This window comes from Megalopta genalis, chromosome 11, assembly GCF_051020955.1.
Source record: "Megalopta genalis isolate 19385.01 chromosome 11, iyMegGena1_principal, whole genome shotgun sequence".
Taxonomy (NCBI): domain Eukaryota; kingdom Metazoa; phylum Arthropoda; class Insecta; order Hymenoptera; family Halictidae; genus Megalopta; species Megalopta genalis.
The window spans coordinates 6,292,977-6,310,453 of NC_135023.1; the positions used below are offsets into that span (position 1 = coordinate 6,292,977).

The 17,477-nt window shown below is 47.8% G+C and overlaps 1 protein-coding gene across 3 annotated transcripts in view; it reads left to right on the forward strand.

The window, feature by feature from the left end:
- LOC117226055 (extracellular serine/threonine protein CG31145) overlaps positions 1-17,477 on the forward strand; it is a 118,713-nt gene that overhangs the window by 56,414 nt on the left and 44,822 nt on the right. The window lies entirely within an intron of this gene.

The following is a 17,477-nucleotide window of genomic DNA, read 5'->3' on the forward strand; positions in this document are numbered from 1 at the left end:
ACTGCTTCGCAAAATTCACTTTTTGAGTGAAATACATCCGAACAAATTAATTTAATCGGGATCTTTAGAATGCGAAAGAGTTGAAGAAACATAACTCTCCAGTTTCGGTTTCATTGATCAAATTATTTCGATTCTGCAGGATTTCTTCGTGTTGATTTTCGACAACGAATGAAACAATCCTTAAGAAGGAAGAGAGAAAGAGAGATCCATTGAAGGAACGTCGCGCGTCGCATCGATCAGAAGGAGGAAACGCGCGGAAAACAGCTGCGACGTCCGCGTAATTCTAATCGATTGTTTACGCGCTATGCTCGCGATCACGTGGACGCTGTTCCGATCGGGTGGTGTTCCCGTCGACAGAAGCTCGATTTGCGGTCAAGCCGGCTCGATGCGCCTTCGATTCGTGATTCAACGGGATCGAGAACGTCATTCTCTCGCGTAACAGCCAGATAAAAGGCCTCGAGCCGCCATATCTGGATCACGAGCGCTCCGAGTGTCGGCCACGTACAAGCGCGACGCGATCCGCTCTCATTGCCCCGGGAAATAACGCGCGAGGCGAGTCAGCTGGAACCGTTTAGCCTTCTCCTACCGATACCTGGGACTAAAACCATCCTGTTTCCCGCTTCCCGTTACCCGTTTCCCGTTCCACACCGCCCGACGGCTTTATTCATTGTTCTCTACGCGCTCAAACTCGATGGCACTTTTCGTCTCGCCACGCGGATCCTCCGTTCTCCAAGGGTTACACCTGTTCTACAACAACGCCCTTCAAACTCGCTCGTTTCCGCTCGAATTTTCACCGGAGCTTCCCCGGAGATTTCCCTTGAAAAAACGCTTCTCTCGTCTCTCCGTCAAGCATCGTTTTCGTCGGTTAGAAAAATTAGTTACCGGATTCAGTTGGTCGAGTAATTCACTTCGTCGAGGAATCTCGCATATAGAAACGTACTTACGAAGAAGAAAGAATCCAAGGACGAGTCGTTTGAGCCGATTACACCTGTTTAAATGGCTAAAGGTTTAGTATCATATTTCACCTGGAATAAACTTTCTTTATCCGTGTATCAAAAAATCAATCTTTCGCTCAATTTTAAGAAAACTAAAACGATATTACATTGCAGTGGATAGCTGAACAGAAAGCAAACGCGCTAATTTCATTATAGAAAATTAATCATGAATAGAAAGTATATATATAGAAGACGTAACTACTTCCTCTCTTCGCACGAAGCTTTCTAGAATTACTTTTCTCTTCGCTAATTCAGTAAACGTGTAAACAATACGGGTCGACGTTGATTGGCCTACGGTTAAAAAACCCTTTCCGCCGTGTCTCATAATGAAACATCTCCGAAAGATGGTCGGGCCGCTTGCACGGCATCGTGACAAGACAATACGAATTGGCGTGTCTAATAATCGTGCGCGTCTTAATTCGAATCGAGGTTCACCGGCGACTGCATAATACCGTTGCATAATACCGGAGACATTTTCGCGTACACAACACCCGGTTGTTATTCGCGGAGCATCCGGCGCTGTAATTCAAATCGTCGCGTCGGAGCAATCGAGGACCCGAATGAAAATCGCGTCGAAGAAACGCACCGAACAACCACCGCCGGCGTCGGCGGAATTAACAATCCGATCTAATTCGATCCGCGGCCCTTGCAGATCGTAACGACTGGACACGAGCTGAATAGCCGATTGGCCGCGGCCATTTCGCCCCGCGACGATTACACGCAATTCCGGCCGGAGCCGCGGCGAAATTAGTCGTCGCGCCGAGCCGCACCGGTGAAAAGAACCGTCGAAGAGGGTGTGGGAATCGGCGAGGAAATCACGTCCCCGTCACCCGCTGATTGGAACAATGCCGCAGAACAAAATGACGCGCGCTCTCTGCGACCGAGCAACGCCACCGAGGCTCGAGATTTCTTTTTTCCTCGCTCTCGGGATAATTACGTTCGTCGTCGTCGATGCTCGCACGAGAACGTGCACGGGCGGATGGACCACGGGACACCGCATGTATAACGTATAACACGTAATCTTCTGTGCGGATGACACACGCGACAATAAAATCGTTTAAGCGGAATTGATCGCTAGGCGCGGCGACGGCTCGCGGAATTCTTTCTTCAAGGTCTCGTCGGACAGATCATAGCCTGATGCACCGACTCGGTTCGAGTTTGCAGATGCGTTTATCCTGCTTTCGGTCGAATCAAATTTTCGGGTAGGAATATAGGAATTTAATCGTCGCCGGAATTGGTAGACTGAGTGGTAGGCTTTTGTAAAAACTGTGAAAACATCTCCATCGAGTATCCACTTGAATCCGGTAGCAGAAAGATCTCGTACGTTACCTGAGCGCATTTTCACCATAAAATGCATTCCGTGTCGTAGGTTCGCGTCACCACAATTATTGAAAATTCTATTGGAGAATCGATTGCAATATTCTAGAAATCATAAGGACAAAAGAAAAATATTTGGATCTAATTATATACATCTTCGTAGCGCCACCTTTGACTCATTGTATACCAAAGAATTATAAATGCACTTCGATCTAGAAGCATCTGGCACTTGTGCGTCATAATTATCGCGGTTTTTCCTCCAGACACAGACTGATAATGGAAATCGCTCGATTTCCTCTTAGCTATTGCGAAAAAGTTTGAAGTACATTTCGGTTCACGGTTAACACTATCCTGCAGACCCGGGGAGGGAGAGAGAGAGAAGGTCTGTTCGTAGATCGAAGGAAAATAAAAATTCGAGCGCGAGTAAGGTAATATCTGCCGTATATATTTGCTTTTACCCCGGTGACGTATAGAATCGCTGAAAAATACGAGATCGCGCGCGTGCATCGAACGGCCGACACACTTTCGACGGAGTTTATCGTGCGGGGGCCTCGGTCTGTTTCGTGTGTCGAACATCAGACACATTTGTCAATTTTTCGGTGAACAATCGAAACCAGATTTCGCGAGGAATTCCGTCTGGAAACATCGCGTCCGAAAGCGTGTCTGGTCCGAAGGATATTTTCGCGCTCGATCGTCGCGTGAACGGATAAACTCGCCGATTAATCTGGGTCAGGTCGTGTTCATCGCGAACTTCGTTATCCATCCGTTACAGACGGTCGTAGCCGAGCGACATATCGGCCGATTACCTTGTCATTTATTTCGCAGCTTCTGTCTATCTGTTTATTAATTAATCTCGCGAGAAGACTGTGTTCGTCAGAATTCATTTAAATTATTGATACGTGGATCGCCTCGCGGAGAAATAAGTCGAGAGAAAGGGAGCGTTTTAAATCGTGAAAGCTGTTTAAACGAGATCCGAGTAAATTATTCCAGTGAAATTGAAATTGAAAAGTTCAGGTCTACGATACCGAGTGGTCTTTCCACATCTGTTCACCGCTGACTGTCCTTAATCTGGGCAGATTTTATGGATGACATGGCGGTGGACGCGTTAATTGAATAGGGCTTCGCGATGTCGCAGAAAGGATATCAGGATCCAAGCGAGCGTATCTAGAACCTAGCAAGGATATTTTGAATTTTAGTAATAAGGATATCTGGATCTTCTAATAACGAGGACATTTGGATCCTAGCGAGGATCTGGATCCCCGGGCGGGGTGAAAAACTCGGAAGCCAGCGGAGGACTGCATCGGGATGCGGGCAGACTGCATTTTTCATTGCATTTGTCCGCGAAGATCGATCCTCGGGAGAGGAGCCCCGCCGAGCGGAGCGGAGAGCGCCGCGTGCGTATTATCGAGCGACCAGCTAAGGAAAACAGGGAACAGCATTTCCCCGATGGTTACGCTCTGCAACCTCGCCAGATAGAACGCTCTCGGCTCCTAGTGACCCCAGAGCGTCTAGGGAACAACGCATTGTTCCGCGGGATAACGGTGACAATGCCTTTAATGTCTCCTTTCGCAGGATTACTTCATCTTTGAATAGGGCGCACGACCGGTCGCGAACTGTGCTCGCGATACGGCTCGCGCAACAGTCGCACGATCGAAGGCAGCTTCCGCGTAGAATCCTGAGCATCCGATGGCCCTGCTGTTCTCGCGAGCTGAATAATTGGCTGGTTAGCAAGTTTCAGTCTTTCGGCTTCTCCCGGGGAAGCTGCTTGCGAGTTCTCCTCCGCGACCGGGGCGCGATAGACTTTGCAAAAGTTACGCGAAGAGGAGGCCCGTGTTCGAACATGCAAAATTCATCAGCCACGTTGCAGCGTGCGGTGTCAAACCATCGGTATGGCTTCGCATTTTCGATTTCGAAATTCTTGAAATTATACCGACCCTTTTGCGGGAAATTTCCAAACGATTTTCTCAATGCAAGCACGAATCACGGTAAAAATGAGGTGTTTGTGAATTCTGGAACATCGTAGATTATTTATTTATCGTCGCATCTGCTTAATAGCATTTGACGAAACATTTGTAGGATTACCGTCTGATAATCGTACAAACTGGTAGCTTTTCAACGACAGTTCCATTTCTCAATTTATACGTTCCTTTTTCAACTGTGTAAACTTTTTAAAGTCTTAAAACTGCGCGAACCAGATTTCATATTTTTCGCCCAGGTACGCGCAACTCTTTCGCCCTAAAACGTAGGTGTGTAAAACAATTACAGAATTAGTACATTTTCAGTGTACTTGGATCGCTCACAATTTTTAGCAGCTGCATCGGAACACGCGAAACAAAATCGAACACGGCGCATCTGGCGGATGGATCCGCTGTCGAGTTCGCCGCGACCCAGATATCACGGATGACCGATGCGCAAGGTCGCCAAAGCAGAAATTAGAAACGATCTAATCGCCATTAGCCTCCGTAGTCAAACATCGCGGCAGCTGACCGTCCGGCCCCGTCGCGTCGCGTCGCGTCGTTACAAGCAAGCCACCGTCGAACTATTTACGCTCTGTGGAATCGTTAATTGGCTTCGATACGAGCCAATCGGTGAAACCAATTCCTCGTGACCCGAGCCCGGGTTCAAGAGGGTGCAACAAAGCGGGCGTAATTCTCCCCGCGAACGTATTCTTACACGCGTGCGCGCATACACCGCGCAAATTACCGTCGCGAGTGTACACATTATTACCGGCGAATTTACATGTGTATAATGCTGGTGCACCGTGGCCCGACTGCGCGCGGATTCGAGACCTGTGTTTGCCATTTCTTGTACGTGTGTGCGTGCGCCTGTATAGCCGCGTCTCTGCTCGTGGCTGTGCCTCCGTGTGCACGACCGAGCAAACATGCATAATAGTGCATCGTCGGGAGCGGGTTAACGCGCTCGTCTTGTATCGTCGCTCGATCAAATATCTCGGGACGAAACTTCTGTTTTCCAAAATATAGTTTTTCTCCAGCAGGCGAAGGTAATCGATTCCCAAATATTTTGGCAGTCGAATCTTTTGAAGAAAATAGAACTTCCGGATCGTTCCAATAAACTGATGTAAGTTTTTGGTAACTGTTTTCGCGAAATATTTCTTTCCATAGAGGTGGTCGATCGTTCGAATAAAAGAAAAAGAATCTTTTTGGTGGTCGGAATTATTTTAGGGCGTTCGTTTGTTGTTGATCATACTCGAACATTATTCTTGTTAACTGAGGTATCACTTGCTGTATTTTTTATAATCTTGCGTAATTATACGCAAAGAGTTAAGGGTAGCTTCGGTTTCAAAGTTTAATGCCGGTGGGTAATAATTGGGGAGTACGTCATTTCTGGATCCTATTTAGCAGTTTTTAATTGGACTGACATATTCCGTTCACAAGCATTTGGACCTTTCTCTCGGAATAGGGAACACGTGGTAATTTTCCTAACTATCGATGGTAGATTCTAATTAATTAAAATTGCGGAGTAATTAAGTCCGAAAATACGTTTAACCTACTTCAGACCCGAATATTTTCGGACCATCTCGCTTTCGAATTTCAGCCCTTTGAGGGCGAATGTCGTCATACTAACGACGTCAGGATATAGCTCGTCGACTCGCAATCTCGTTCTCGGAGAAAAATATTCCTAAAACGGTAGAACCCCGTTTATGCAAGAATTCTCAATTATCCGAATACGCTTCATCCATAATCATCAGAATAAATGCCGTGTTAATTAGTACAAATGAATGGGTTGGAATCATAGTGGCGTAATACACGTTTTCCACGTTGTGAGAAACGAGCCGTGTTATTGTTCACCGACAGGAGTATTTTCTACCTACCAAATTTATTGTTAAGTTAACTTCTCGTTAAGCGAATTTCTAGCGACTTCATAATTTCGTTCGCTCGTCTTTTTAATATTTTAAGCGCGTACAGATTACATTTTAAGATGAGTTAACATTTTCGAAAGTTTCATGAAAAATATACGAACATCGCCGAATTTAATAAAAACGTAGTAATAAGCGAAAGGTCACGTTAATTTTGCACGAGCGAGGAGAATGAAAAAAAATGCAAACTAACGATCAAGCGAATCAAAGTTGCATAAGTCAGAGTAAGGGTCAGGTGGAGGCCAAGGGTGAAATTAGGGGCGATACTTGTTCGCAGCGACGACGGTACAGGCCGTTCCGTCGTAATTTCGGGGGAGGGGCACACACCCGGGCGGCTTGAGGAGCGCACAAAGCATAAAGGGGCAGGGGGAACGGGGGGACGCGGAGTTCCCTCTGGGTGGGAGCGAGGATGACAAAGGTGCTCGAACCGGGCGCCGGATGTTTGCTCGGAAATAATTCATCGTCCGTAACTCGGTCGGGCCCGCGTGGCCAGGTGAATTCAAGTGATAGGAAGTAACCTTCCGAGAGGTCTGCGAGGTTCGCGGGCCGAGGCCCCCATTCATAATTTCATCGAACCGATAAATTTCAGGATGCGTTAATATTCATAGCACTTGGCCGGAGAGATCGGGGCCTAGATAAAAGGATCCCGGTGAAACATTCAAAAGATTCTCTTTGTTCGACCCGGGGCCGAAACCTGCGACGACTATGACGGATTGTTGCATTCCGAACGAATTCTGTTCCGGCTCTGCGACCATTGTTAACCCGTTCGCATCGTTAGCGTATCTAGATGCTTGATCTTTTTTTATATCGCAGCAACTTTATCGAGTTTATTAGTGTTCAATTAGGCTGCTGAGGTTTAATTTGTTGCGCGATTCCGTGAAGCGATTCTAGCGGGAGAGAAATTGAATTTAATTCTGTGAATTTCTCCGAGCGAGCTCCGGGCAGATTTACAATTATAGAAATATGATAAATGAAAAATATCTGAGGATTTGCGTGCGTGGAAATATAGGAAGAAATATCTGGAATCTGGTTGCGAATTCATCGACCGCGGCAACCGTCTATTTTCGTGACAGGCATTTAATTTAGATGTAAGGTTAAATTGGAATAAATCAGGGAGTTGAGTGACGCGGCGGAGAACGAGCAAGCTTTCGGCGGAAACATAAACGGACGTATGAACGCTAAGGACTGATTGTTAATGCAGGTTACATGCATAATTAGCGAGATCGAATAAGTTTCTCTGAGCATACTGGAGACGTCAGTCGAACAGTTGAAGTCGTTGAACTTCTTTCTAATCCTTTATTTCGAATCGAGATCAAAATTAGACGCAGCAAATTGTTCGCAGAGCCGACAAATTACGTTCGTCGTCTATTGTTGTCTTCTCCGAGAAGAATGCGTACCGAAAGGCGTAAATAAATCGACTGGAAAAGGGGGTGGAAATGAATGGAGAGGGCACAGGAAATTGACTGGAGGAATTTTCAGATTAGATGCTCGAGGGTGTATCAGGCTCGACGCGATATCGTTTGCGAGTCTCGTCTGGGAGAACGTGACGAATCGAATTTGCCTTCCTCGCAGTTGTTCTCCTCTCCGGGGAGAAAATGATTTCGTAACTCGAATACGCAGTAAACAAATTCAATCGTCCCAAAACGCACGGTTCACTTTCCCCATTGCGCAGTTTGACGACCAAGGGAAAGCCTCGATTCATGAATTTTCTCCCGCGCGTTGGCATAAATAACCTGCACCTGTCTTTTCTTCAAAAATAATTCTCCGACAAAACCTTTTCTGCAAAATTTCATTCAACAATTAAGCATTCAGATATGAATAAAAGAAAGAGAGAGAGAAAGAGAGTTTATGCAAGCTTTCAATTCAACGAAAATTAAAGTCAGAGAGAGGACTGGATCGAGAAAAATCTCGACAGAAGCGACACGAGAGAGAGGATCGTCGAGGATCGCATTAATCGCGGCCCGTCGATCTGGATTATTAATCACCGGGTTTTCGATTCGGACGAAGAATCGCGCGCGATGCTTTACGATATTCCTTCGACGCTCGTCGAAGGAAAACGGTTCCAGCCGGTCGAGCAGCATTTTTCCCGCTCCGCCAGGGACGAAAAAAGAGGGGAACGGGCATTCGCGGAGTTCAAATATATCGTAAAAGTTGCAGGCGGCATCCGGATCCGAAGCCGTGGATCGCGAACGGTGCAGGTGTTCGGCCATCGCACATGCACCGTGTACATTTTCCGATCGGCGAGCGAAGCGAAGCGAAGCGAAGCGAAGCGGCGTTTCCTCGACGCCCGGGACATTTTTCATCGAGCTTTCCCGCGAGCCGATTTAGAGGCAATCCCGTACTCTGACCCTTGACGAAAATTAATCGAACACTCGAGCCACAATATCCTGATTTCCGGCGGTTTGCCTGCGCGAATCGAAACAACGGCTCGAGATTGAAACACTTGGCCGCCGGCCGAGATTCGGACCCGATCACAGGCCTCCTATCGTTTATCCTGCCATAAACCCATCCCGTCCCCGGGTTTCCCAATTTTTTCACCATTTTTTTTATCAATATTCATCCGGTCCTCGCGGTTCTTTTAGCGTATCAATTAACGAGCCGAATGGGCCGCACAATCCTTTGACCGAGCTGCAAAATTAACTCTTCTGAAGATCAAAAAATGTTTCGGAATCTGCATGCTGCAGGTAGTAACTCTGTCCAATTTTGGTCGCACGAGGTTCTCTATAGTACGGTTCTGCTTCAGCATCGTCTTATTCTTTTCGCCAAGTTTTTCGCAGTTTCGAATAATTATAGAACTTGCCGAGGAAAGCTGCGCGATCGATGAAACGCATATGAAATCGATTCCAAAACTAGTGTTAATTATCCCTGCGTTACAATAGTATACGCGACAATATATCGCGCAAGTAGCGAATTAAAGGATGTACAGAAGAAAGGAAAGAGATGATGGAACAAAAGAAAAGATACAGTAGAAGATACAAAAGAAGATGGAGTGATTGACCAAGAGGGGTTATCGAAAAGGGGAAGATCGAATTGCGGTGATAACAGAGATTTTAAAAGATTAGTCGACGCAGAGATAAAGTTTCCCGGCAGCGAACGAACGTGTTAGAGAAACCCATACTCTTTTGTAAACATTCTATTAAACGTATTAATCGCGGCGATAAACGCTATCGGTGACCGTCCGAGATCTTTGAATGTGGACCGCAGTTACGAGACGCCAGGGCAGTAAAAATGTTTACCACAGCATCGAACGGTTCTCGTGGTTATTTTTACGAGGACGAGGTACTCGGTAGCAACGTTATAAACTGTTGATCGATTAACGATGCGTAACGTGCGGCGGTCGCCGAATAAGAAGAAGAGGAAGAAGAAGAGCGAGACCGTCGAGCGATTGGAAGTCGACGTCGCTCGAAGACGTCGACGTTGTTGTTAGGTCGTTTCCTTCCGCGTCGAGTAATTGCCCTCGCTAACGAACACAGCGTCGCTTTGTACCGTCGGAATCGCGTCGCTGGAAACTAGGACGGATCCCATTTCGACGGGAACTTTCGAACGGATGTTGCTTGTTCTGTGATTTTCGCGACGACGACGACGACGACGACGACGACGACGACGACGACGCCGAGGAGGACGAGGACGACGACGACGAGATTCGGTGCTCGAATCGAATCGAATCGAAGCTTTTCGCTCGACAAGCTCAAGAACGTCTTGGAGCGTTCGACGAATCGATCTCAGATACACCCACCCATTCGCTGTAATTCGAGTTCGCCGAGGATTCATTTAGACCTCGTGAAATCCTTCGGATATCTCGACGATCTCGCCCCTCCGGCCTTCCCCTCCCACGCGATCCCACTTTGGACACCTGTCGTGTCTCTTTGAACACTGTTCCCTGTTGGCTATTAAATCCTCCCTTCTGTTTAGGGGTAAAGGGATATCCGCGATTGTTTTAGTCCGGATCTCGAACCATTTAACTCCAGTGAACCCGAAGGAGAGATCTGTTCCTCCTGGATCTGCGATCCCCTGATTCACGATCTCGGAAAAGAGATGCGATCCGTCGAGTTGATTATTTTCAAAGAAACCGCAAGACCTTTTGTATATGCTTAACATTTAGAGTACAAAACCGATCTTCTTGAACAAGAATAGTTAAAAATCACGCGAGGTGTATTTGGCTAATCGAAAGTATTGTAGAATGCGATGAAAAGAATAATCGAGTTTTTCGAACTTCCGGACAAGAATAACCGCTTAACGAGCACGTGTACGGGCGTAAAAAACCGAGCGGAAAGAAGGGTCGCACGGATAGAGATCGATGGCGGTGGATTAATTACAATGCAAATTGATTCCTTCGACTTCTTTTTTTCGCCGGGCGACCGGGGAAATTGATTTTCCGTTAATTAAATGTCGCCGTTCGACCCGATCCTAATTAGGATTCTCTCTTCGTTAACCGCCGCCGCACGAAGATGTCCCTCGACCACACTTTTTCTCCCTTAGTCCCACCTTCTCGCTCTTGATCCACGATTCAAAGGACCTCGAGGAGATTTCAGAAGCTTTCAAACAGCTTTTCCTCTCTGGCAGAAGCGACCGAAAAAAGGAGGAGAGGAGAAGAGGTCGCGAACGAAAAGGAGAATGAAAATAAGAGAGACGGAGAAAGAGAAATCGAGACAGACAGAGAGAGAGAGAGAGAGAGAGAGAGAGAGAGAGAGAGAGAGAGAGGTATTGGTAGGAAGAAAGACAGAGAAATCCAAGGTTTCCGCGCGAAGGACCAACTTCATCGAATAATCGATGGGCCAGGGTTCGATTCCACCGCGTGGCTTTTTCCATCGAAAGGCGAGAGAGTGGTCGGGCCGGATGCAACAGAGAAGCCGAAGGGGAGAGTGTACTCTCCGCGAGAACAGGGAGAGAGGAGAGAGAGAGAGAGAAAGAGAGAGAGAGAGAGAAGCGAGAGTCGGAGAGAGTGAAAGAGAAGCGAGTCGGAGAGAGAGAGAAACGGAAACGGCGAGACCGAGAGATGTTCCGCTCTGGAAAACAGAGATGCATTTCTCTCGAGGAAAAGCCATTTTCTCGCCTCGCGCCGCTTGTTTAGCCCGGCTCATTTATAATTTCCATTGCACGCTGGCTGCGTCTTGTTTACGACGTCCCAGCGATTCGTCCGCCGAATCGACGACGCCCGTTCGCCCGGGGATTCGCCGACTCCATCCGAGGGGAACTTTTACCCATAGATACCCAGTGTCCCGTAAAACAATGATAACCAGCCGATTCTGCAGGAAAAAAAGAAACCACGTCGAAAATGTTCAACGAATTTCCATTATTGGCAGCTTTTCCCTCGAGAACGTATTGAGAATTTATCGAACGCCTATTTATCTTTTTATCGCACGTTAAAATTAATCGCGGGGAAAAATTGGAGATTGGAAGAATTGCGAGTTGAAAATTCTGGCGAATTTATATCGGCTTATCGGTTCTACTTATCGTTCGCATCGACGCACGAGCGTTTCCGCAAATTTTCGAGCTGTAAAGATTTGCACATTTTAATAAAAATAGCGTGTTGCGCATTGTTGGCAGGAATTTTCACCGAGAACCACCAGCTTCTCAATTTTATTCCGGTCTCGATTGTTTCCATTTTCACCCAGAATGATATATTATAGTTATAGATAATGCAAACTTCCACGAAATTTCTATCGCGCTTTTTTAAATTTCATAGCGAGAGAAGCATAGGCACGGTCTTTCGTTTAACCATCCACGAGTTCCAAGTTGCATCAACAGTTATTCAGGAGCGACTTCGAATGTCCGAACAATGTTGCATAATTCCTGAAATTCTTCCGCTGCAACGATCGAACACGGATCGAACGCGATCGTTGCAGCGATCCACTGCAGCTCCACGGAGCATTAGAATCCATTGAAAGGAGGGTCCATAAGGTCCGAGCAGCTGTACAGAGAGGTCCCACGAGACGATAGGTATCTCGCTCGCCTAAATTCGAGCCAGTCAATAAGGCGATCATTAAATATTCGTAGTTATTCCGCGTGCCGAGGCATCGTGCTCGCGAGAGCCTCTACAGCCCGAGATCTCTCGAAGCATTCGACTGACCCGATGGTCTATAGATCGCGGTATCGGTATCGATGTCGGTATCGATAGGTCGGGAACAGTCTCCGAAGCTCCCGGGACCTCTAACAACTTGTTAACTTCGGCTTCGAGACATTCGATTAGCTTGCTCCCGCGACAAACATGATTCTCTGCGGCCGGAAGTCTCCGACAGGACCGATCCAGCCGCGGCTACGATTTCTTGGGCGATCGCGATCATTTGCGAACGTAAACTCGTAAGTGGATTATGCAAACTTTCGCGATCAGCGGCAATTAAAATTGTCTCTTCGATTAAGCGGACGTCGGATCGGACAACTCATCGGACTCGCCTCGAGAATGCGTCCCGCGTTAATTTGCAGGCATCGATCTCCCGATTGAAATAATTCCCTGGTCGAACGTCGTTGTTAGATTTTCGCGAGCGTGTAACGTCGGTGACATTCGATCTACTTAATTTCATTTGCTCGACCAGCTCGTATCTTGCCGCAACGATGAATCTTTAACGAACAGATCAATATTCCCGTCTGTCGCGTGTCTGTTCCGTTTATGGTTTCATTTAGAATTCCCGTGTCGACGACGTCGTAGGAACGCGCGCAACACCGGCGTCCGTCAGCGTCGGCTTCGGGACCGGGGGACAGTGTTTTTAATTACACGGACAGGATGAAATTTCCACGCGTGTACGCGCGATTTCACGGTGGCCGCCGCGATTTCGTTCCCGCGATCGAATTAAGACTCGTACACGGGCCGGTCGTCGCGAATTTCAGTGCCTCCGAATCGATGGCCATGTTTTAATGAGGAAAAATGCAACGCGTTTCGATGAATCAGATCGCCGGTCGTTCTCGATGGGAATACACGATCGAGATCGATTCTCATTTCCCAAACGCGATTCGGTCGGTTTATTAACGCTGGAGACGGGCCGCGCCGCAGTCGTTTCGTTCGGACCGGAGATCGCGGATGATTGCCAGGAATGGAATTACCTTAACGATAATTAAATAACGCGCGGTTCGAGTAGCTCGCCTCGATGGCCAGCCGATGATTAGGTATCGCGCAGAGTAAACAGCCGGGATTGTACTCCGACACTGAGAGGAACATTCGAACGCGGTGCTCAAAGTATTGGGTCACCCGAATTCGTGTCGTTCGATCCATCGTCGGTTCTCTATGCTTGGTAAAATCCTCGTCCGGGGTTCTTTCCTCGTTCGAGAAACCGATCGAACCTTGGCCGAGCCACATCGTCGCTTTCTATAAAAACGTCGAATGATTTTTCGACACTGAATGCAGAATACAGAATGCGAACTAAAAAGAGTATGTATAGAGCATCGACTGAAACCGAACAATCGAAAGCTCGGAGAAGCTGGAGTTCCATTTTGCACAAAGATCTAAATTTTGGAATTCGGTCTAACGACTATTATGACCAAATCAAGCGACAAAAGCTCGACGAACCTGAATCTTCTATCTGCACGAAAATCGAAATTTTTTGAACAGTGAATTCGGAATGCAGACCAGCGAATGTAAATTATCGAACGGAGAATGTTGACTGCTAAACGGATCGACTAGGATAGTCGAAGAGAGAGAGAGAGAGAGAGAGAGAGAGAGAGAGAGAGAGAGAGAGAGGAACGGTGCGTTGAACTTGCGCCTGTGAAAAAGTGTATTTAACAAATTGACTCGTCTCTTAAATAAATAATCCCGGCACTTTGGCGACCGGCCGGAACAGGTTTGCTCGAACAGGTTTCCTCTCGCACGATTCGAGAGCCACGATGACAAATCAGTTGAAAACAGGGATTTACGTAATGGAGGCAACATCCGCCACGCGACATCCTCTCCGTCCGGTCTATTATTCCTGTTTCATTGGCGAGTACGTTTTTCTATGGGATTGCGTAATCGATTGTGCGACGGCCGAGAACGGCGCGCTGCACTTTTGTCCGTTCGATTCATTTTCCACTTTGTTTTCGAGAATCTATTCCGACTTCCGTTGCCTCGTCGAACGATCTCTCCGCTCGCGGCGAACAAATTCGGACTCCTGCGTGCGGTCGCGCTTCGCGGCGTCCCGGTTGGCGAGAAATTACGCGGAGAATAGTTTCATTTTCCGAGACGGAGATCGCGAGGTGCGACGAGATTTATTCGAAACGTTTGGATCGTGCAGCGGGACACCAGAGACGCGGAAACGAGATAGACGCTGTTAGCTGACGGCACGCTTCTCGGGAGAACCGGAAACGTCTATCTCGCGAACAGCGTCCGTGTTCTCGTATCTTGGCGTTCGTCTCGTCTCTCGCTGATTATTTCATCAATTTTTCCACGCTCGAACGATCTCCCAGAGAGAACGAGATCCTGGGCGCTCGCATCTGAAACTCCTGCCGGTTTGGTCGCTTCTACGGCGAAAGCTCCATTATCCGAACGTTGCACGTGCAAATAGCTCGATTTAACGCTAAACCTACCGTCGCGGGTCAAACGACCGATTTCGTAATTCTTATTTTATAATTACTGAAATTATAAAACAGTTTCCACTGGAAATCGTTGAATATAACAGCGTAAAAATGTTCTCGTTTTCCTATTAAACGTCTGGGATATTCGGACAGATTATCGAAGTCGTCGTTTATCGAGCGCGACAAGAAAAACAATCGAGTTCCGAGACCGGGCGAGCTCGAACGAATCTTTCCGCGATTGCCAAGGGCCGTTCCATAAGTGGTCACTAAAAACGCGGACGAAGTTATTCCGCGTCTGTTCCCTCGAGCCGACGAGTGCGTTCGTTTCATTCGTCCGAAACGTCCGGGAATCCCGTCGTGCGCAGTAGGAAGCCTGTTTCCGTGGCCACCGTGGAGAATAAAGTGGATTTCACTTTGCTTCGCTCCCGTCGAATTATTGTCAATAATACCGGAGAGCTCTGCGCCCCATAATTGCGGTACGCGAGGCGAAATGTCTTTTACTTTGTCAGAACTTATCAGTGTTCCGAAATTAGGTTCGATTCTGCTTCCGTTGGTTGAATCTTGTTGCCGATGCTCAATGAACTCCTGTATGCGATAGTTGAAACTTCCAAGATGCACAATGTAATTGCGGAGAACGTGCTTTGGCGAAGTAAAATGAAGAGATCGGTGGCGGACACTTGGAATTCAAGCTGGGAATTTTCTGGCCTTTTCATTAATTTATCCGCTTCGCGGAAGCTTCCGACTGAAACGAGACATTCGAATTGCCGCGGCGCGGTACGGCGGCGGAGCTTTTTTTCAAGGAATTCCACGTTAATGAGTTTTCCAGGTTGTCCTGCTATCGGGGTAATAACGTCACGCGGAACGAAGTTCGTCGGCTGAGAGCCGTGCAAATGCGAGCTTCCCCCGGAAGCTGTAGGTAATGTGGACACCAACGCGGCCTCTTTCGACGGTTAATGCGAGGCTCTCCTCCCTCTCTCTCTCTCTGTCTTTCTCTATCCTCTCTCCTCTATCTTCTCTCGCTCTCCCTATCGCGACGCAAAATGCGTCCTCGACGGCACTACGGATTCCGAATGCGTCGTTGATGCATCCAATGCAATCTCGCGGCAGCTTCGAGTTCCATCTTCGTTCGACAATACTTCCAGAATTTCTCGCCGGAAACTTGGCCCACTTTCCCGGTCGCTCCGACGGTCTGTCGCGTGAACTTGCCCACTTCCGGAAATTGCATTTCCTAACGACCGAAAATCCCGTTCGTTAATTTTATCAGATCGACAATTTTTTTCAGAACCCGAAAATTCCGGCTTCCTCTCGTTGCCGTATTTTTCCACGCTATCGGACGCTAACGATTCAAATTCGGGGGACCATTGCGACCCACCCGACCGTAACAATCACTTTTTTTGTACGATTCAAGTGGACCATAGCAGCGGAATCATGCTCGGCGCCACTCCAGGTACCTGCAGGACCTGCGTTTCGCATGGCCCGTATCAAATCGCAATTACCGTCGAAATCGTCGATTCTTCCGACTCAAAATTTCGCGTACATTACGTCCAAAGGTCACCGAAGAACCTCCAAAAAGCTTCGACACCCGTAGTAATTTTTTCCGTTCGAAAAACATTCGCAAACGTCACCCAATTCTGGAGACTTATGGACACCGAAGTTGGGCTTACGAAAATGACAACACGGCTCTGTTAATTGGAAACATCTTTTTACCGACATAGAAAGCTTTTTCGTAGTTGCTATTTTTGAGAAAAAAATCACGCGCAGTGGAGAGCAAGCTCGGCAATCGGGGCTGAAGCGTTAACTTCGGTCGGACAGCAGCCTCTCGTGCTCCCACTCTGCATTAACGTCATTCATCCACCGATCCCGCAATTCCCAATTACGAACAGTCCCTGTCATGGTCCGGATCGCCTCCTTTGGGAGAAATTCCATTCACCTTTTCGTCCTGCTCCTCTTTCATCGTCGCAATGCCCGCATTGGAACGCAAAGTTCGGTTTAGGACACACTCGGAGTGTCCTCTCTAATCCGTGCTCGATCCAAATCGACGCTGATGTCTGTAAGCTGCACGTGTCTGGCATATCCGTCGTTGGAAACGTCGGAACAAGCCAATTCCTGTATGCGTGTGCGACCATCCCACGCAACCGGTGACATTTGCGCTGATTAGTTATTCGTACGCGCCTCGCTTCTCCTCGCCTCGCCGCACACCGCGCGCGTCCGCAATTAAGCCGGCTCCGCTGAAATACCCCGGGTTTTCCGACAAGCTGATCCCCCCAAGATATTGCCTGTTAACGTCCACGTATTTTTAGTAAAGCTCAGCTTTCTCGGGATTTTATGACGCCCTCGGTCTCACCCCGGGAATCGCGTTGTGAAAATCGCCTCCGGAATGACACCGGCTGCAAGGTGCAGCGGACCCGCCGCCGTAGCAGAACCTTCGGTAAGGTCTTTGAAAATCAGCCGCCGTTTTTTTAACAATCTCATAGAGTACGAAACATAGGTGCGGTCTTTCGTTTCCTCCTAATTATTTCGCAATTTATTTATTCGTCCTTCCTGTTCCAAGACGCGTTAACATCGTGCACTATGCGCCTAGGGCGGCGTGCAGACGGAGTGCAGTCGACAGAAGTGCAGCGAGGGATTTTAAGAAATCAGAGGAACGAATGGACTCGATCGGTTCTCTAATTTTCCAGAAGCTTTATTCCCGGGACTCTCGGAGTCGCAGGCAGATTTTCTTCGATCTTTTCTTTGCGCTCGGCCATTTAAAGTTCGCCGGATTATGGATTGCATTGAAACGATCCCGTGGACCGACAACGGCTGGT